Here is a 22699-nt window from a genome sequence, read left to right as displayed (position 1 = left end):
TCAGCCGCCGCCTCTTGCTCAGATGAGATTAGGTAAGTGTATAGTCCTTCAGCACGATTGCGCCGTGATGTGCCGCTGATGCCCATATTAAATTCAGTCCCCCACAACTGGCGATGACATGATTTGCGCGCCGTGGCCCCCTTTGGCAATCCTGGGGTGGTGCTACCTTCCTACGCCTGAGCAGGCGCGACAATATTCCAATACGTGTGCTCTGCACTTGAAGGTGCACTCGGTGAACTGCAATCTGTTCGTTAGGGCACTGTCAGCACTTCAACCTCGAGTGTTTGCCTGACGCGTTTCGGATGATTCCTTCCTCATAGGCTCACTCCAATGATTTGCTATCAGCTGACACTCATTTAAATGCTCCAATGAGCTTCTTCACCTTTTCCCAACGCCTGCTGGGACTTGTAGTGTCAGCCACCGCCTCTTGCTCAGATGAGATTAGGTAAGTGTATAGTCCTTCAGCACGATTGCGCCGTGATGTGCCGCTGATGCCCATATTAAATTCAGTCCCCCACAACTGGCGACGACATGATTTGCGCGCCGTGGCCCCCTTTGGCAATCCTGGGGAGGTGCTACCTTCCTACGCCTGAGCAGGCGCGACAATATTCCAATACGTGTGCTCTGCACTTGAAGGTGCACTCGGTGAACTGCAATCTGTTCGTTAGGGCACTGTCAGCACTTCAACCTCGAGTGTTTGCCTGACGCGTTTCGGATGATTCCTTCCTCATAGGCTCACTCCAATGATTTGCTATCAGCTGACACTCATTTAAATGCTCCAATGAGCTTCTTCACCTTTTCCCAACGCCTGCTGGGACTTGTAGTGTCAGCCGCCGCCTCTTGCTCAGATGAGATTAGGTAAGTGTATAGTCCTTCAGCACGATTGCGCCGTGATGTGCCGCTGATGCCCATATTAAATTCAGTCCCCCACTACTGGCGACGACATGATTTGCGCGCCGTGGCCCCCTTTGGCAATCCTGGGGTGGTGCTACCTTCCTACGCCTGAGCAGGCGCGACAATATTCCAATAGGTGTGCTCTGCACTTGAAGGTGCACTCGGTGAACTGCAATCTGTTCGTTAGGGCACTGTCAGCACTTCAACCTCGAGTGTTTGCCTGACGCGTTTCGGATGATTCCTTCCTCATAGGCTCACTCCAATGATTTGCTATCAGCTGACACTCATTTAAATGCTCCAATGAGCTTCTTCACCTTTTCCCAACGCCTGCTGGGACTTGTAGTGTCAGCCGCCGCCTCTTGCTCAGATGAGATTAGGTAAGTGTATAGTCCTTCAGCACGATTGCGCCGTGATGTGCCGCTGATGCCCATATTAAATTCAGTCCCCCACAACTGGCGACGACATGATTTGCGCGCCGTGGCCCCCTTTGGCAATCCTGGGGTGGTGCTACCTTCCTACGCCTGAGCAGGCGCGACAATATTCCAATACGTGTGCTCTGCACTTGAAGGTGCACTCGCTGAACTGCAATCTGTTCGTTAGGGCACTGTCAGCACTTCAACCTCGAGTGTTTGCCTGACGCGTTTCGGATGATTCCTTCCTCATAGGCTCACTCCAATGATTTGCTATCAGCTGACACTCATTTAAATGCTCCAATGAGCTTCTTCACCTTTTCCCAACGCCTGCTGGGACTTGTAGTGTCAGCCGCCGCCTCTTGCTCAGATGAGATTAGGTAAGTGTATAGTCCTTCAGCACGATTGCGCCGTGATGTGCCGCTGATGCCCATATTAAATTCAGTCCCCCACAACTGGCGACGACATGATTTGCGCACCGTGGCCCCCTTTGGCAATCCTGGGGTGGTGCTACCTTCCTACGCCTGAGCAGGCGCGACAATATTCCAATACGTGTGCTCTGCACTTGAAGGTGCACTCGGTGAACTGCAATCTGTTCGTTAGGGCACTGTCAGCACTTCAACCTCGAGTGTTTGCCTGACGCGTTTCGGATGATTCCTTCCTCATAGGCTCACTCCAATGATTTGCTATCAGCTGACACTCATTTAAATGCTCCAATGAGCTTCTTCACCTTTTCCCAATGCCTGCTGGGACTTGTAGTGTCAGCCGCCGCCTCTTGCTCAGATGAGATTAGGTAAGTGTATAGTCCTTCAGCACGATTGCGCCGTGATGTGCCGCTGATGCCCATATTAAATTCAGTCCCCCACAACTGGCGACGACATGATTTGCGCGCCGTGGCCCCCTTTGGCAATCCTGGGGTGGTGCTACCTTCCTACGCCTGAGCAGGCGCGACAATATTCCAATACGTGTGCTCTGCACTTGAAGGTGCACTCGGTGAACTGCAATCTGTTCGTTAGGGCACTGTCAGCACTTCAACCTCGAGTGTTTGCCTGACGCGTTTCGGATGATTCCTTCCTCATAGGCTCACTCCAATGATTTGCTATCAGCTGACACTCATTTAAATGCTCCAATGAGCTTCTTCACCTTTTCCCAACGCCTGCTGGGACTTGTAGTGTCAGCCGCCGCCTCTTTCTCAGATGAGATTAGGTAAGTGTATAGTCCTTCAGCACCATTGCGCCGTGATGTGCCGCTGATGCCCATATTAAATTCAGTCCCCCAAAACTGGCGACGACATGATTTGCGCGCCGTGGCCCCCTTTGGCAATCCTGGGGTGGTGCTACCTTCCTACGCCTGAGCAGGCGCGACAATATTCCAATACGTGTGCTCTGCACTTGAAGGTGCACTCGGTGAACTGCAATCTGTTCGTCAGGGCACTGTCAGCACTTCAACCTCGAGTGTTTGCCTGACGCGTTTCGGATGATTCCTTCCTCATAGGCTCACTCCAATGATTTGCTATCAGCTGACACTCATTTAAATGCTCCAATGAGCTTCTTCACCTTTTCCCAACGCCTGCTGGGACTTGTAGTGTCAGCCGCCGCCTCTTGCTCAGATGAGATTAGGTAAGTGTATAGTCCTTCAGCACGATTGCGCCGTGATGTGCCGCTGATGCCCATATTAAATTCAGTCCCCCCACAACTGGCGACGACATGATTTGCGCGCCGTGGCCCCCTTTGGCAATCCTGGGGTGGTGCTACCTTCCTACGCCTGAGCAGGCGCGACAATATTCCAATACGTGTGCTCTGCACTTGAAGGTGCACTCGGTGAACTGCAATCTGTTCGTTAGGGCACTGTCAGCACTTCAACCTCGAGTGTTTGCCTGACGCGTTTCGGATGATTCCTTCCTCATAGGCTCACTCCAATGATTTGCTATCAGCTGACACTCATTTAAATGCTCCAATGAGCTTCTTCACCTTTTCTCAACGCCTGCTGGGACTTGTAGTGTCAGCCGCCGCCTCTTGCTCAGATGAGATTAGGTAAGTGTATAGTCCTTCAGCACGAATGCGCCGTGATGTGCCGCTGATGCCCATATTAAATTCAGTCCACCACAACTGGCGACGACATGATTTGCGCGCCGTGGCCCCCTTTGGCAATCCTGGGGTGGTGCTACCTTCCTACGCCTGAGCAGGCGCGACAATATTCCAATACGTGTGCTCTGCACTTGAAGGTGCACTCGGTGAAATGCAATCTGTTTGTTAGGGCACTGTCAGCACTTCAACCTCGAGTGTTTGCCTGACGCGTTTCGGATGATTCCTTCCTCATAGGCTCACTCCAATGATTTGCCATCAGCTGACACTCATTTAAATGCTCCAATGAGCTTCTTCACCTTTTCCCAATGCCTGCTGGGACTTGTAGTGTCAGCCGCCGCCTCTTGCTCAGATGAGATTAGGTAAGTGTATAGTCCTTCAGCACGATTGCGCCGTGATGTGCCGCTGATGCCCATATTAAATTCAGTCCCCCACAACTGGCGACGACATGATTTGCGCGCCGTGGCCCCCTTTGGCAATCCTGGGGTGGTGCTACCTTCCTACGCCTGAGCAGGCGCGACAATATTCCAATACGTGTGCTCTGCACTTGAAGGTGCACTCGGTGAACTGCAATCTGTTCGTTAGGGCACTGTCAGCACTTCAACCTCGAGTGTTTGCCTGACGTGTTTTGGATGATTCCTTCCTCATAGGCTCACTCCAATGATTTGCTATCATCTGACACTCATTTAAATGCTCCAATGAGCTTCTTCACCTTTTCCCAACGCCTGCTGGGACTTGTAGTGTCAGCCGCCGCCTCTTGCTCAGATGAGATTAGGTAAGTGTATAGTCCTTCAGCACGATTGCGCCGTGATGTGCCGCTGATGCCCATATTAAATTCAGTCCCCCACAACTGGCGACGACATGATTTGCGCGCCGTGGCCCCCTTTGGCAATCCTGGGGTGATGCTACCTTCCTACGCCTGAGCAGGCGCGACAATATTCCAATACGTGTGCTCTGCACTTGAAGGTGCACTCGGTGAACTGCAATCTGTTCGTTAGGGCACTGTCAGCACTTCAACCTCGAGTGTTTGCCTGACGCGTTTTGGATGATTCCTTCCTCATAGGCTCACTCCAATGATTTGCTATCAGCTGACACTCATTTAAATGCTCCAATGAGCTTCTTCACCTTTTCCCAACGCCTGCTGGGACTTGTAGTGTCAGCCGCCGCCTCTTGCTCAGATGAGATTAGGTAAGTGTATAGTCCTTCAGCACGATTGCGCCGTGATGTGCCGCTGATGCCCATATTAAATTCAGTCCCCCACAACTGGCGACGACATGATTTGCGCGCCGTGGCCCCCTTTGGCAATCCTGGGGTGGTGCTACCTTCCTACGCCTGAGCAGGCGCGACAATATTCCAATACGTGTGCTCTGCACTTGAAGGTGCACTCGGTGAACTGCAATCTGTTCGTTAGGGCACTGTCAGCACTTCAACCTCGAGTGTTTGCCTGACGCGTTTCGGATGATTCCTTCCTCATAGGCTCACTCCAATGATTTGCTATCAGCTGACACTCATTTAAATGCTCCAATGAGCTTCTTCACCTTTTCCCAACGCCTGCTGGGACTTGTAGTGTCAGCCGCCGCCTCTTGCTCAGATGAGATTAGGTAAGTGTATAGTCCTTCAGCACGATTGCGCCGTGATGTGCCGCTGATGCCCATATTAAATTCAGTCCCCCACAACTGGCGACGACATGATTTGCGCGCCGTGGCCCCCTTTGGCAATCCTGGGGTGGTGCTACCTTCCTACGCCTGAGCAGGCGCGACAATATTCCAATACGTGTGCTCTGCACTTGAAGGTGCACTCGGTGAACTGCAATCTGTTCGTTAGGGCACTGTCAGCACTTCAACCTCGAGTGTTTGCCTGACGCGTTTCGGATGATTCCTTCCTCATAGGCTCACTCCAATGATTTGCTATCAACTGACACTCATTTAAATGCTCCAATGAGCTTCTTCACCTTTTCCCAACTCCTGCTGGGACTTGTAGTGTCAGCCGCCGCCTCTTGCTCAGATGAGATTAGGTAAGTGTATAGTCCTTCAGCACGATTGCGCCGTGATGTGCCGCTGATGCCCATATTAAATTCCGTCCCCCACAACTGGCGACAACATGATTTGCGCGCCGTGGCCCCCTTTGGCAATCCTGGGGTGGTGCTACCTTCCTACGCCTGAGCAGGCGCGACAATATTCCAATACGTGTGCTCTGCACTTGAAGGTGCACTCGGTGAACTGCAATCTGTTCGTTAGGGCACTGTCACCACTTCAACCTCGAGTGTTTGCCTGACGCGTTTCGGATGATTCCTTCCTCATAGGCTCACTCCAATGATTTGCTATCAGCTGACACTCATTTAAATGCTCCAATGAGCTTCTTCACCTTTTCCCAACACCTGCTGGGACTTGTAGTGTCAGCCGCCGCCTCTTGCTCAGATGAGATTAGGTAAGTGTATAGTCCTTCAGCACGATTGCGCCGTGATGTGCCGCTGATGCCCATATTAAATTCAGTCCCCCACAACTGGCGACGACATGATTTGCGCGCCGTGGCCCCCTTTGGCAATCCTGGGGTGGTGCTACCTTCCTACGCCTGAGCAGGCGCGACAATATTCCAATACGTGTGCTCTGCACTTGAAGGTGCACTCAGTGAACTGCAATCTGTTTGTTAGGGCACTGTCAGCACTTCAACCCCGAGTGTTTGCCTGACGCGTTTCGGATGATTCCTTCCTCATAGGCTCACTCCAATGATTTGCTATCAGCTGACACTCATTTAAATGCTCCAATGAGCTTCTTCACCTTTTCCCAACGCCTGCTGGGACTTGTAGTGTCAGCCACCGCCTCTTGCTCAGATGAGATTAGGTAAGTGTATAGTCCTTCAGCACGATTGCGCCGTGATGTGCCGCTGATGCCCATATTAAATTCAGTCCCCCACAACTGGCGACGACATGATTTGCGCGCCGTGGCCCCCTTTGGCAATCCTGGGGTGGTGCTACCTTCCTACGCCTGAGCAGGCGCGACAATATTCCAATACGTGTGCTCTGCACTTGAAGGTGCACTCGGTGAACTGCAATCTGTTCGTTAGGGCACTGTCAGCACTTCAACCTCGAGTGTTTGCCTGACGCGTTTCGGATGATTCCTTCCTCATAGGCTCACTCCAATGATTTGCTATCAGCTGACACTCATTTAAATGCTCCAATGAGCTTCTTCACCTTTTCCCAACGCCTGCTGGGACTTGTAGTGTCAGCCGCCGCCTCTTGCTCAGATGAGATTAGGTAAGTGTATAGTCCTTCAGCATGATTGCGCCGTGATGTGCCGCTGATGCCCATATTAAATTCAGTCCCCCACAACTGGCGACGACATGATTTGCGCACCGTGGCCCCCTTTGGCAATCCTGGGGTGGTGCTACCTTCCTACGCCTGAGCAGGCGCGACAATATTCCAATAGGTGTGCTCTGCACTTGAAGGTGCACTGGTTGAACTGCAATCTGTTCGTTAGGGCACTGTCAGCACTTCAACCTCGAGTGTTTGCCTGACGCGTTTCGAATGATTCCTTCCTCATAGGCTCACTCCAATGATTTGCTATCAGCTGACACTCATTTAAATGCTCCAATGAGCTTCTTCACCTTTTCCCAATGCCTGCTGGGACTTGTAGTGTCAGCCGCCGCCTCTTGCTCAGATGAGATTAGGTAAGTGTATAGTCCTTCAGCACGATTGCGCCGTGATGTGCCGCTGATGCCCATATTAAATTCAGTCCCCCACAACTGGCGACGACATGATTTGTGCGCCGTGGCCCCCTTTGGCAATCCTGGGGTGGTGCTACCTTCCTACGCCTGAGCAGGCGCGACAATATTCCAATACGTGTGCTCTGCACTTGAAGGTGCACTCGGTGAACTGCAATCTGTTCGTTAGGGCACTGTCAGCACTTCAACCTCGAGTGTTTGCCTGACGCGTTTCGGATGATTCCTTCCTCATAGGCTCACTCCAATGATTTGCTATCAGCTGACACTCATTTAAATGCTCCAATGAGCTTCTTCACCTTTTCCCAATGCCTGCTGGGACTTGTAGTGTCAGCCGCCGCCTCTTGCTCAGATGAGATTAGGTAAGTGTATAGTCCTTCAGCACGATTGCGCCGTGATGTGCCGCTGATGCCCATATTAAATTCAGTCCCCCACAACTGGCGACGACATGATTTGCGCGCCGTGGCCCCCTTTGGCAATCCTGGGGTGGTGCTACCTTCCTACGCCTGAGCAGGCGCGACAATATTCCAATACGTGTGCTCTGCACTTGAAGGTGCACTCGGTGAACTGCAATCTGTTCGTTAGGGCACTGTCAGCACTTCAACCTCGAGTGTTTGCCTGACGCGTTTCGGATGATTCCTTCCTCATAGGCTCACTCCAATGATTTGCTATCAGCTGACACTCATTTAAATGCTCCAATGAGCTTCTTCACCTTTTCCCAACACCTGCTGGGACTTGTAGTGTCAGCCGCCGCCTCTTGCTCAGATGAGATTAGGTAAGTGTATAGTCCTTCAGCACGATTGCGCCGTGATGTGCCGCTGATGCCCATATTAAATTCAGTCCCCCACAACTGGCGACGACATGATTTGCGCGCCGTGGCCCCCTTTGGCAATCCTGGGGTGGTGCTACCTTCCTACGCCTGAGCAGGCGCGACAATATTCCAATACGTGTGCTCTGCACTTGAAGGTGCACTCAGTGAACTGCAATCTGTTTGTTAGGGCACTGTCAGCACTTCAACCCCGAGTGTTTGCCTGACGCGTTTCGGATGATTCCTTCCTCATAGGCTCACTCCAATGATTTGCTATCAGCTGACACTCATTTAAATGCTCCAATGAGCTTCTTCACCTTTTCCCAACGCCTGCTGGGACTTGTAGTGTCAGCCACCGCCTCTTGCTCAGATGAGATTAGGTAAGTGTATAGTCCTTCAGCACGATTGCGCCGTGATGTGCCGCTGATGCCCATATTAAATTCAGTCCCCCACAACTGGCGACGACATGATTTGCGCACCGTGGCCCCCTTTGGCAATCCTGGGGTGGTGCTACCTTCCTACGCCTGAGCAGGCGCGACAATATTCCAATACGTGTGCTCTGCACTTGAAGGTGCACTCGGTGAACTGCAATCTGTTCGTTAGGGCACTGTCAGCACTTCAACCTCGAGTGTTTGCCTGACGCGTTTCGGATGATTCCTTCCTCATAGGCTCACTCCAATGATTTGCTATCAGCTGACACTCATTTAAATGCTCCAATGAGCTTCTTCACCTTTTCCCAACGCCTGCTGGGACTTGTAGTGTCAGCCGCCGCCTCTTGCTCAGATGAGATTAGGTAAATGTATAGTCCTTCAGCATGATTGCGCCGTGATGTGCCGCTGATGCCCATATTAAATTCAGTCCCCCACAACTGGCGACGACATGATTTGCGCACCGTGGCCCCCTTTGGCAATCCTGGGGTGGTGCTACCTTCCTACGCCTGAGCAGGCGCGACAATATTCCAATAGGTGTGCTCTGCACTTGAAGGTGCACTGGTTGAACTGCAATCTGTTCGTTAGGGCACTGTCAGCACTTCAACCTTGAGTGTTTGCCTGACGCGTTTCGAATGATTCCTTCCTCATAGGCTCACTCCAATGATTTGCTATCAGCTGACACTCATTTAAATGCTCCAATGAGCTTCTTCACCTTTTCCCAATGCCTGCTGGGACTTGTAGTGTCAGCCGCCGCCTCTTGCTCAGATGAGATTAGGTAAGTGTATAGTCCTTCAGCACGATTGCGCCGTGATGTGCCGCTGATGCCCATATTAAATTCAGTCCCCCACAACTGGCGACGACATGATTTGTGCGCCGTGGCCCCCTTTGGCAATCCTGGGGTGGTGCTACCTTCCTACGCCTGAGCAGGCGCGACAATATTCCAATACGTGTGCTCTGCACTTGAAGGTGCACTCGGTGAACTGCAATCTGTTCGTTAGGGCACTGTCAGCACTTCAACCTCGAGTGTTTGCCTGACGCGTTTCGAATGATTCCTTCCTCATAGGCTCACTCCAATGATTTGCTATCAGCTGACACTCATTTAAATGCTCCAATGAGCTTCTTCACCTTTTCCCAATGCCTGCTGGGACTTGTAGTGTCAGCCGCCGCCTCTTGCTCAGATGAGATTAGGTAAGTGTATAGTCCTTCAGCACGATTGCGCCGTGATGTGCCGCTGATGCCCATATTAAATTCAGTCCCCCACAACTGGCGACGACATGATTTGTGCGCCGTGGCCCCCTTTGGCAATCCTGGGGTGGTGCTACCTTCCTACGCCTGAGCAGGCGCGACAATATTCCAATACGTGTGCTCTGCACTTGAAGGTGCACTCGGTGAACTGCAATCTGTTCGTTAGGGCACTGTCAGCACTTCAACCTCGAGTGTTTGCCTGACGCGTTTCGGATGATTCCTTCCTCATAGGCTCACTCCAATGATTTGCTATCAGCTGACACTCATTTAAATGCTCCAATGAGCTTCTTCACCTTTTCCCAACGCCTGCTGGGACTTGTAGTGTCAGCCGCCGTCTCTTGCTCAGATGAGATTAGGTAAGTGTATAGTCCTTCAGCACGATTGCGCCGTGATGTGCCGCTGATGCCCATATTAAATTCAGTCCCCCACAACTGGCGACGACATGATTTGCGCGCCGTGGCCCCCTTTGGCAATCCTGGGGTGGTGCTACCTTCCTACGCCTGAGCAGGCGCGACAATATTCCAATACGTGTGCTCTGCACTTGAAGGTGCACTCGGTGAACTGCAATCTGTTCGTTAGGGCACTGTCAGCACTTCAACCTCGAGTGTTTGCCTTACGCGTTTCGGATGATTCCTTCCTCATAGGCTCACTCCAATGATTTGCTATCAGCTGACACTCATTTAAATGCTCCAATGAGCTTCTTCACCTTTTCCCAACGCCTGCTGGGACTTGTAGTGTCAGCCGCCGCCTCTTGCTCAGATGAGATTAGGTAAGTGTATAGTCCTTCAGCACGATTGCGCCGTGATGTGCCGCTGATGCCCATATTAAATTCAGTCCCCCACAACTGGCGACGACATGATTTGCGCACCGTGGCCCCCTTTGGCAATCCTGGGGTGGTGCTACCTTCCTACGCCTGAGCAGGCGCGACAATATTCCAATACGTGTGCTCTGCACTTGAAGGTGCACTCGGTGAACTGCAATCTGTTCGTTAGGGCACTGTCAGCACTTCGACCTCGAGTGTTTGCCTGACGCGTTTCGGATGATTCCTTCCTCATAGGCTCACTCCAATGATTTGCTATCAGCTGACACTCATTTAAATGCTCCAATGAGCTTCTTCACCTTTTCCCAACGCCTGCTGGGACTTGTAGTGTCAGCCGCCGCCTCTTGCTCAGATGAGATTAGGTAAGTGTATAGTCCTTCAGCACGATTGCGCCGTGATGTGCCGCTGATGCCCATATTAAATTCAGTCCCCCACAACTGGCGTAGACATGATTTGCGCGCCGTGGCCCCCTTTGGCAATCCTGGGGTGGTGCTACCTTCCTACGCCTGAGCAGGCGCGACAATATTCCAATACGTGTGCTCTGCACTTGAAGGTGCACTCGGTGAACTGCAATCTGTTCGTTAGGGCACTGTCAGCACTTCAACCTCGAGTGTTTGCCTGACACGTTTCGGATGATTCCTTCCTCATAGGCTCACTCCAATGATTTGCTATCAGCTGACACTCATTTAAATGCTCCAATGAGCTTCTTCACCTTTTCCCAACGCCTGCTGGGACTTGTAGTGTCAGCCGCCGCCTCTTGCTCAGATGAGATTAGGTAAGTGTATAGTCCTTCAGCACGATTGCGCCGTGATGTGCCGCTGATGCCCATATTAAATTCAGTCCCCCACAACTGGCGACGACATGATTTGCGCGCCGTGGCCCCCTTTGGCAATCCTGGGGTGGTGCTACCTTCCTACGCCTGAGCAGGCGCGACAATATTCCAATACGTGTGCTCTGCACTTGAAGGTGCACTCGGTGAACTGCAATCTGTTCGTTAGGGCACTGTCAGCACTTCAACCTCGAGTGTTTGCCTTACGCGTTTCGGATGATTCCTTCCTCATAGGCTCACTCCAATGATTTGCTATCAGCTGACACTCATTTAAATGCTCCAATGAGCTTCTTCACCTTTTCCCAACGCCTGCTGGGACTTGTAGTGTCAGCCGCCGCCTCTTGCTCAGATGAGATAAGGTAAGTGTATAGTCCTTCAGCACGATTGCGCCGTGATGTGCCGCTGATGCCCATATTAAATTCAGTCCCCCACAGCTGGCGACGACATGATTTGCGCACCGTGGCCCCCTTTGGCAATCCTGGGGTGGTGCTACCTTCCTACGCCTGAGCAGGCGCGACAATATTCCAATACGTGTGCTCTGCACTTGAAGGTGCACTCGGTGAACTGCAATCTGTTCGTTAGGGCACTGTCAGCACTTCGACCTCGAGTGTTTGCCTGACGCGTTTCGGATGATTCCTTCCTCATAGGCTCACTCCAATGATTTGCTATCAGCTGACACTCATTTAAATGCTCCAATGAGCTTCTTCACCTTTTCCCAACGCCTGCTGGGACTTGTAGTGTCAGCCGCCGCCTCTTGCTCAGATGAGATTAGGTAAGTGTATAGTCCTTCAGCACGATTGCGCCGTGATGTGCCGCTGATGCCCATATTAAATTCAGTCCCCCACAACTGGCGACGACATGATTTGCGTGCCGTGGCCCCCTTTGGCAATCCTGGGGTGGTGCTACCTTCCTACGCCTGAGCAGGCGCGACAATATTCCAATACGTGTGCTCTGCACTTGAAGGTGCACTCGGTGAACTGCAATCTGTTCGTTAGGGCACTGTCAGCACTTCAACCTCGAGTGTTTGCCTGACGCGTTTTGCATGATTCCTTCCTCAGAGGCTCACTCCAATGATTTGCTATCAGCTGACACTCATTTAAATGCTCCAATGAGCTTCTTCACCTTTTCCCAACGCCTGCTGGGACTTGTAGTGTCAGCCGCCGCCTCTTGCTCAGATTAGATTAGGTAAGTGTATAGTCCTTCAGCACGATTGCGCCGTGATGTGCCGCTGATGCCCATATTAAATTCAGTCCCCCACAACTGGCGACGACATGATTTGCACGCCGTGGCCCCCTTTGGCAATCCTGGGGTGGTGCTACCTTCCTACGCCTGAGCAGGCGCGACAATATTCCAATACGTGTGCTCTGCACTTAAAGGTGCACTCGGTGAACTGCAATCTGTTCGTTAGGGCACTGTCAGCACTTCAACCTCGAGTGTTTGCCTGACGCGTTTCGGATGATTCCTTCCTCATAGGCTCACTCCAATGATTTGCTATCAGCTGACACTCATTTAAATGCTCCAATGAGCTTCTTCACCTTTTCCCAACGCCTGCTGGGACTTGTAGTGTCAGCCGCCGCCTCTTGCTCAGATGAGATTAGGTAAGTGTATAGTCCTTCAGCACGATTGCGCCGTGATGTGCAGCTGATGCCCATATTAAATTCGGTCCCCCACAACTGGCGACGACATGATTTGCGCGCCGTGGCCCCCTTTGGCAATCCTGGGGTGGTGCTACCTTCCTACGCCTGAGCAGGCGCGACAATATTCCAATACGTGTGCTCTGCACTTGAAGGTGCACTCGGTGAACTGCAATCTGTTCGTTAGGGCACTGTCAGCACTTCAACCTCGAGTGTTTGCCTGACGCGTTTCGGATGATTCCTTCCTCATAGGCTCACTCCAATGATTTGCTATCAGCTGACACTCATTTAAATGCTCCAATGAGCTTCTTCACCTTTTCCCAACGCCTGCTGGGACTTGTAGTGTCAGCCGCCGCCTCTTGTTCAGATGAGATTAGGTAAGTGTATAGTCCTTCAGCACGATTGCGCTGTGATGTGCCGCTGATGCCCATATTAAATTCAGTCCCCCACAACTGGCGACGACATGATTTGCGCGCCGTGGCCCCCTTTGGCAATCCTGGGGTGGTGCTACCTTCCTACGCCTGAGCAGGCGCGACAATATTCCAATACGTGTGCTCTGCACTTGAAGGTGCACTCGGTGAACTGCAATCTGTTCGTTAGGGCACTGTCAGCACTTCAACCTCGAGTGTTTGCCTGACGCGTTTCGGATGATTCCTTCCTCATAGGCTCACTCCAATGATTTGCTATCAGCTGACACTCATTTAAATGCTCCAATGAGCTTCTTCACCTTTTCCCAACGCCTGCTGGGACTTGTAGTGTCAGCCGCTGCCTCTTGCTCAGATGAGATTAGGTAAGTGTATAGTCCTTCAGCACGATTGCGCCGTGATGTGCCGCTGATGCCCATATTAAATTCAGTCCCCCACAACTGCGACGACATGATTTGCGCGCCGTGGCCCCCTTTGGCAATCCTGGGGTGGTGCTACCTTCCTACGCCTGAGCAGGCGCGACAATATTCCAATACGTGTGCTCTGCACTTGAAGGTGCACTCGGTGAACTGCAATCTGTTCGTTAGGGCACTGTCAGCACTTCAACCTCGAGTGTTTGCCTGACGCGTTTCGGATGATTTCTTCCTCATAGGCTCACTCCAATGATTTGCTATCAGCTGACACTCATTTAAATGCTCCAATGAGCTTCTTCACCTTTTCCCAACGCCTGCTGGGACTTGTAGTGTCAGCCGCCGCCTCTTGCTCAGATGAGATTAGGTAAGTGTATAGTCCTTCAGCACGATTGCGCCGTGATGTGCCGCTGATGCCCATATTAAATTCAGTCCCCCACAACTGGCGACGACATGATTTGCGCGCCGTGGCCCCCTTTGGCAATCCTGGGGTGGTGCTACCTTCCTACGCCTGAGCAGGCGCGACAATATTCCAATACGTGTGCTCTGCACTTGAAGGTGCACTCGGTGAACTGCAATCTGTTCGTTAGGGCACTGTCAGCACTTCAACCTCGAGTGTTTGCCTGACGCGTTTCGGATGATTCCTTCCTCATAGGCTCACTCCAATGATTTGCTATCAGCTGACACTCATTTAAATGCTCCAATGAGCTTCTTCACCTTTTCCCAACGCCTGCTGGGACTTGTAGTGTCAGCCGCCGCCTCTTGCTCAGATGAGATTAGGTAAGTGTATAGTCCTTCAGCACGATTGCGCCGTGATGTGCCGCTGATGCCCATATTAAATTCAGTCCCCCACAACTGGCGACGACATGATTTGCGCACCGTGGCCCCCTTTGGCAATCCTGGGGTGGTGCTACCTTCCTACGCCTGAGCAGGCGCGACAATATTCCAATACGTGTGCTCTGCACTTGAAGGTGCACTCGGTGAACTGCAATCTGTTCGTTAGGGCACTGTCAGCACTTCAACCTCGAGTGTTTGCCTGACGCGTTTCGGATGATTCCTTCCTCATAGGCTCACTCCAATGATTTGCTATCAGCTGACACTCATTTAAATGCTCCAATGAGCTTCTTCACCTTTTCCCAACGCCTGCTGGGACTTGTAGTGTCAGCCGCCGCCTCTTGCTCAGATGAGATTAGGTAAGTGTATAGTCCTTCAGCACGATTGCGCCGTGATGTGCCGCTGATGCCCATATTAAATTCAGTCTCCCACAACTGGCGACGACATGATTTGCGCGCCGTGGCCCCCTTTGGCAATCCTGGGGTGGTGCTACCTTCCTACGCCTGAGCAGGCGCGACAATATTCCAATACGTGTGCTCTGCACTTGAAGGTGCACTCGGTGAACTGCAATCTGTTCGTTAGGGCACTGTCAGCACTTCAACCTCGAGTGTTTGCCTGACGCGTTTCGGATGATTCCTTCCTCATAGGCTCACTCCAATGATTTGCTATCAGCTGACACTCATTTAAATGCTCCACTGAGCTTCTTCACCTTTTCCCAACGCCTGCTGGGACTTGTAGTGTCAGCCGCCGCCTCTTGCTCAGATGAGATTAGGTAAGTGTATAGTCCTTCAGCACGATTGCGCCGTGATGTGCCGCTGATGCCCATATTAAATTCAGTCCCCCACAACTGGCGACGACATGATTTGCGCGCCGTGGCCCCCTTTGGCAATCCTGGGGTGGTGCTACCTTCCTACGCCTGAGCAGGCGCGACAATATTCCAATATGTGTGCTCTGCACTTGAAGGTGCACTCGGTGAACTGCAATCTGTTCGTTAGGGCACTGTCAGCACTTCAACCTCGAGTGTTTGCCTGACGCGTTTCGGATGATTCCTTCCTCATAGGCTCACTCCAATGATTTGCTATCAGCTGACACTCATTTAAATGCTCCAATGAGCTTCTTCACCTTTTCCCAACGCCTGCTGGGACTTGTAGTGTCAGCCGCCACCTCTTGCTCAGATGAGATTAGGTAAGTGTATAGTCCTTCAGCACGATTGCGCCGTGATGTGCCGCTGATGCCCATATTAAATTCCGTCCCCCACAACTGGCGACGACATGATTTGCGCGCCGTGGCCCCCTTTGGCAATCCTGGGGTGGTGCTACCTTCCTACGCCTGAGCAGGCGCGACAATATTCCAATACGTGTGCTCTGCACTTGAAGGTGCACTCGGTGAACTGCAATCTGTTCGTTAGGGCACTGTCAGCACTTCAACCTCGAGTGTTTGCCTGACGCGTTTCGGATGATTCCTTCCTCATAGGCTCACTCCAATGATTTGCTATCAGCTGACACTCATTTAAATGCTCCAATGAGCTTCTTCACCTTTTCCCAACGCCTGCTGGGACTTGTAGTGTCAGCCGCCGCCTCTTGCTCAGATGAGATTAGGTAAGTGTATAGTCCTTCAGCACGATTGCGCCGTGATGTGCCGCTGATGCCCATATTAAATTCAGTCCCCCACAACTGGCGACGACATGATTTGCGCGCCGTGGCCCCCTTTGGCAATCCTGGGGTGGTGCTACCTTCCTACGCCTGAGCAGGCGCGACAATATTCCAATACGTGTGCTCTGCACTTGAAGGTGCACTCGGTGAACTGCAATCTGTTCGTTAGGGCACTGTCAGCACTTCAACCTCGAGTGTTTGCCTGACGCGTTTCGGATGATTCCTTCCTCATAGGCTCACTCCAATGATTTGCTATCAGCTGACACTCATTTAAATGCTCCAATGAGCTTCTTCACCTTTTCCCAACGCCTGCTGGGACTTGTAGTGTCAGCCGCCGCCTCTTGCTCAGATGAGATTAGGTAAGTGTATAGTCCTTCAGCACGATTGCGCCGTGATGTGCCGCTGATGCCCATATTAAATTCAGTCCCCCCACAACTGGCGACGACATGATTTGCGCGCCGTGGCCCCCTTTGGCAATCCTGGGGTGGTGCTACCTTCCTACGCCTGAGCAGGCGCGACAATATTCCAATACGTGTGCTCTGCACTTGAAGGTGCACTCGGTGAACTGCAATCTGTTCGTTAGGGCACTGTCAGCACTTCAACCTCGAGTGTTTGCCTGACGCGTTTCGGATGATTCCTTCCTCATAGGCTCACTCCAATGATTTGCTATCAGCTGACACTCATTTAAATGCTCCAATGAGCTTCTTCACCTTTTCCCAACGCCTGCTGGGACTTGTAGTGTCAGCCGCCGCCTCTTGCTCAGATGAGATTAGGTAAGTGTATAGTCCTTCAGCACGATTGCGCCGTGATGTGCCGCTGATGCCCATATTAAATTCAGTCCCCCACAACTGGCGACGACATGATTTGCGCACCGTGGCCCCCTTTGGCAATCCTGGGGTGGTGCTACCTTCCTACGCCTGAGCAGGCGCGACAATATTCCAATACGTGTGCTCTGCACTTGAAGGTGCACTCGGTGAACTGCAATCTGTTCGTTAGGGCACTGTCAGCACTTCAACCTCGAGTGTTTGCCTGACGCGTTTCGGATGATTCCTTCCTCATAGGCTCACTCCAATGATTTGCTATCAGCTGACACTCATTTAAATGCTCCAATGAGCTTCTTCACCTTTTCCCAACGCCTTCTGGGACTTGTAGTGTCAGCCGCCGCCTCTTGCTCAGATGAGATTAGGTAAGTGTATAGTCCTTCAGCACGATTGCGCCGTGATGTGCCGCTGATGCCCATATTAAATTCAGTCCCCCACAACTGGCGACGACATGATTTGCGCGCCATGGCCCCCTTTGGCAATCCTGGGGTGGTGCTACCTTCCTACGCCTGAGCAGGCGCGACAATATTCCAATACGTGTGCTCTGCACTTGAAGGTGCACTCGGTGAACTGCAATCTGTTCGTTAGGGCACTGTCAGCACTTCAACCTCGAGTGTTTGCCTGACGCGTTTCGGATGATTCCTTCCTCATAGGCTCACTCCAATGATTTGCTATCAACTGACACTCATTTAAATGCTCCAATGAGCTTCTTCACCTTTTCCCAACGCCTGCTGGGACTTGTAGTGTCAGCCGCTGCCTCTTGCTCAGATGAGATTAGGTAAGTGTATAGTTCTTCAGCACGATTGCGCCGTGATGTGCAGCTGATGCCCATATTAAATTCAGTCCCCCACAACTGGCGACGACATGATTTGCGCGCCGTGGCCCCCTTTGGCAATCCTGGGGTGGTGCTACCTTCCTACGCCTGAGCAGGCGCGACAATATTCCAATACGTGTGCTCTGCACTTGAAGGTGCACTCGGTGAACTGCAATCTGTTCGTTAGGGCACTGTCAGCACTTCAACCTCGAGTGTTTGCCTGACGCGTTTCGGATGATTCCTTCCTCATAGGCTCACTCCAATGATTTGCTATCAGCTGACACTCATTTAAATGCTCCAATGAGCTTCTTCACCTTTTCCCAACGCCTGCTGGGACTTGTAGTGTCAGCCGCCGCCTCTTGCTCAGATGAGATTAGGTAAGTGTATAGTCCTTCAGCACGATTGCGCCGTGATGTGCCGCTGATGCCCATATCAAATTCAGTCCCCCACAACTGGCGACGACATGATTTGCGCGCCGCGGCCCCCTTTGGCAATCCTGGGGTGGTGCTACCTTCCTACGCCTGAGCAGGCGCGACAATATTCCAATACGTGTGCTCTGCACTTGAAGGTGCACTCGGTGAACTGCAATCTGTTCGTTAGGGCACTGTCAGCACTTCAACCTCGAGTGTTTGCCTGACGCGTTTCGGATGATTCCTTCCTCATAGGCTCACTCCAATGATTTGCTATCAGCTGACACTCATTTAAATGCTCCAATGAGCTTCTTCACCTTTTCCCAACGCCTGCTGGGACTTGTAGTGTCAGCCGCCGCCTCTTGCTCAGATGAGATTAGGTAAGTGTATAGTCCTTCAGCACGATTGCGCCGTGATGTGCCGCTGATTCCCATATTAAATTCAGTCCCCCACAACTGGCGACGACATGATTTGCGCGCCGTGGCCCCCTTTGGCAATCCTGGGGTGGTGCTACCTTCCTACGCCTGAGCAGGCGCGACAATATTCCAATACGTGTGCTCTGCACTTGAAGGTGCACTCGGTGAACTGCAATCTGTTCGTTAGGGCACTGTCAGCACTTCAACCTCGAGTGTTTGCCTGACGCGTTTCGGATGATTCCTTCCTCATAGGCTCACTCCAATGATTTGCTATCAGCTGACACTCATTTAAATGCTCCAATGAGCTTCTTCACCTTTTCCCAACGCCTGCTGGGACTTGTAGTGTCAGCCGCCGCCTCTTGCTCAGATGAGATTAGGTAAGTGTATAGTCCTTCAGCACGATTGCGCCGTGATGTGCCGCTGATGCCCATATTAAATTCAGTCCCCCACAACTGGCGACGACATGATTTGCGCGCCGTGGCCCCCTTTGGCAATCCTGGGGTGGTGCTACCTTCCTACGCCTGAGCAGGCGCGACAATATTCCAATACGTGTGCTCTGCACTTGAAGGTGCACTCGGTGAACTGCAATCTGTTCGTTAGGGCACTGTCAGCACTTCAACCTCGAGTGTTTGCCTGACGCGTTTCGGATGATTCCTTCCTCATAGGCTCACTCCAATGATTTTCTATCAGCTGACACTCATTTAAATGCTCCAATGAGCTTCTTCACCTTTTCCCAACGCCTGCTGGGACTTGTAGTGTCAGCCGCCGCCTCTTGCTCAGATGAGATTAGGTAAGTGTATAGTCCTTCAGCACGATTGCGCCGTGATGTGCCGCTGATGCCCATATTAAATTCAGTCCCCCACAACTGGCGACGACATGATTTGCGCGCCGTGGCCCCCTTTGGCAATCCTGGGGTGGTGCTACCTTCCTACGCCTGAGCAGGCGCGACAATATTCCAATACGTGTGCTCTGCACTTGAAGGTGCACTCGGTGAACTGCAATCTGTTCGTTAGGGCACTGTCAGCACTTCAACCTCGAGTGTTTGCCTGACGCGTTTCGGATGATTCCTTCCTCATAGGCTCACTCCAATGATTTGCTATCAGCTGACACTCATTTAAATGCTCCAATGAGCTTCTTCACCTTTTCCCAACGCCTGCTGGGACTTGTAGTGTCAGCCGCCACCTCTTGCTCAGATGAGATTAGGTAAGTGTATAGTCCTTCAGCACGATTGCGCCGTGATGTGCCGCTGATGCCCATATTAAATTCAGTCCCCCACAACTGGCGACGACATGATTTGCGCGCCGTGGCCCCCTTTGGCAATCCTGGGGTGGTGCTACCTTCCTACGCCTGAGCAGGCGCGACAATATTCCAATACGTGTGCTCTGCACTTGAAGGTGCACTCGGTGAACTGCAATCTGTTCGTTAGGGCACTGTCAGCACTTCAACCTCGAGTGTTTGCCTGACGCGTTTCGGATGATTCCTTCCTCATAGGCTCACTCCAATGATTTGCTATCAGCTGACACTCATTTAAATGCTCCAATGAGCTTCTTCACCTTTTCCCAAGGCCTGCTGGGACTTGTAGTGTCAGCCGCCGCCTCTTGCTCAGATGAGATTAGGTAAGTGTATAGTCCTTAAGCACGATTGCGCCGTGATGTGCCGCTGATGCCCATATTAAATTCAGTCCCCCACAACTGGCGACGACATGATTTGCGCGCCGTGGCCCCCTTTGGCAATCCTGGGGTGGTGCTACCTTCCTACGCCTGAGCAGGCGCGACAATATTCCAATACGTGTGCTCTGCACTTGAAGGTGCACTCGGTGAACTGCAATCTGTTCGTTAGGGCACTGTCAGCACTTCAACCTCGAGTGTTTGCCTGACGCGTTTCGGATGATTCCTTCCTCATAGGCTCACTCCAATGATTTGCTATCAGCTGACACTCATTTAAATGCTCCAATGAGCTTCTTCACCTTTTCCCAACGCCTGCTGGGACTTGTAGTGTCAGCCGCCACCTCTTGCTCAGATGAGATTAGGTAAGTGTATAGTCCTTCAGCACGATTGCGCCGTGATGTGCCGCTGATGCCCATATTAAATTCAGTCCCCCACAACTGGCGACGACATGATTTGCGCGCCGTGGCCCCCTTTGGCAATCCTGGGGTGGTGCTACCTTCCTACGCCTGAGCAGGCGCGACAATATTCCAATACGTGTGCTCTGCACTTGAAGGTGCACTCGGTGAACTGCAATCTGTTCGTTAGGGCACTGTCAGCACTTCAACCTCGAGTGTTTGCCTGACGCGTTTCGGATGATTCCTTCCTCATAGGCTCACTCCAATGATTTGCTATCAGCTGACACTCATTTAAATGCTCCAATGAGCTTCTTCACCTTTTCCCAAGGCCTGCTGGGACTTGTAGTGTCAGCCGCCGCCTCTTGCTCAGATGAGATTAGGTAAGTGTATAGTCCTTAAGCACGATTGCGCCGTGATGTGCCGCTGATGCCCATATTAAATTCAGTCCCCCACAACTGGCGACGACATGATTTGCGCGCCGTGGCCCCCTTTGGCAATCCTGGGGTGGTGCTACCTTCCTACGCCTGAGCAGGCGCGACAATATTCCAATACGTGTGCTCTGCACTTGAAGGTGCACTCGGTGAACTGCAATCTGTTCGTTAGGGCACTGTCAGCACTTCAACCTCGAGTGTTTGCCTGACGCGTTTCGGATGATTCCTTCCTCATAGGCTCACTCCAATGATTTGCTATCAGCTGACACTCATTTAAATGCTCCAATGAGCTTCTTCACCTTTTCCCAACGCCTGCTGGGACTTGTAGTGTCAGCCGCCGCCTCTTGCTCAGATGAGATTAGGTAAGTGTATAGTCCTTCAGCACGATTGCGCCGTGATGTGCCGCTGATGCCCATATTAAATTCAGTCCCCCACAACTGGCGACGACATGATTTGCGCACCGTGGCCCCCTTTGGCAATCCTGGGGTGGTGCTACCTTCCTACGCCTGAGCAGGCGCGACAATATTCCAATACGTGTGCTCTGCACTTGAAGGTGCGTTAGGGCACTGTCAGCACTTCAACCTCGAGTGTTTGCCTGACGCGTTTCGGATGATTCCTTCCTCATAGGCTCACTCCAATGATTTGCTATCAGCTGACACTCATTTAAATGCTCCAATGAGCTTCTTCACCTTTTCCCAACGCCTTCTGGGACTTGTAGTGTCAGCCGCCGCCTCTTGCTCAGATGAGATTAGGTAAGTGTATAGTCCTTCAGCACGATTGCGCCGTGATGTGCCGCTGATGCCCATATTAAATTCAGTCCCCCACAACTGGCGGCCACATGATTTGCGCGCCGTGGCCCCCTTTGGCAATCCTGGGGTGGTGCTACCTTCCTACGCCTGAGCAGGCGCGACAATATTCCAATACGTGTGCTCTGCACTTGAAGGTGCACTCGGTGAACTGCAATCTGTTCGTTAGGGCACTGTCAGCACTTCAACCTCGAGTGTTTGCCTGACGCGTTTCGGATGATTCCTTCCTCATAGGCTCACTCCAATGATTTGCTATCAACTGACACTCATTTAAATGCTCCAATGAGCTTCTTCACCTTTTCCCAACGCCTGCTGGGACTTGTAGTGTCAGCCGCTGCCTCTTGCTCAGATGAGATTAGGTAAGTGTATAGTCCTTCAGCACGATTGCGCCGTGATGTGCAGCTGATGCCCATATTAAATTCAGTCCCCCACAACTGGCGACGACATGATTTGCGCGCCGTGGCCCCCTTTGGCAATCCTGGGGTGGTGCTACCTTCCTACGCCTGAGCAGGCGCGACAATATTCCAATACGTGTGCTCTGCACTTGAAGGTGCACTCGGTGAACTGCAATCTGTTCGTTAGGGCACTGTCAGCACTTCAACCTCGAGTGTTTGCCTGACGCGTTTCGGATGATTCCTTCCTCATAGGCTCACTCCAATGATTTGCTATCAGCTGACACTCATTTAAATGCTCCAATGAGCTTCTTCACCTTTTCCCAACGCCTGCTGGGACTTGTAGTGTCAGCC

This window comes from Triturus cristatus, chromosome 5_2 (genome assembly GCF_964204655.1).
Source record: "Triturus cristatus chromosome 5_2, aTriCri1.1, whole genome shotgun sequence".
Classification (NCBI taxonomy): Eukaryota; Metazoa; Chordata; class Amphibia; order Caudata; family Salamandridae; genus Triturus; species Triturus cristatus.
Note: the sequence above shows the minus strand (reverse complement) of the source record.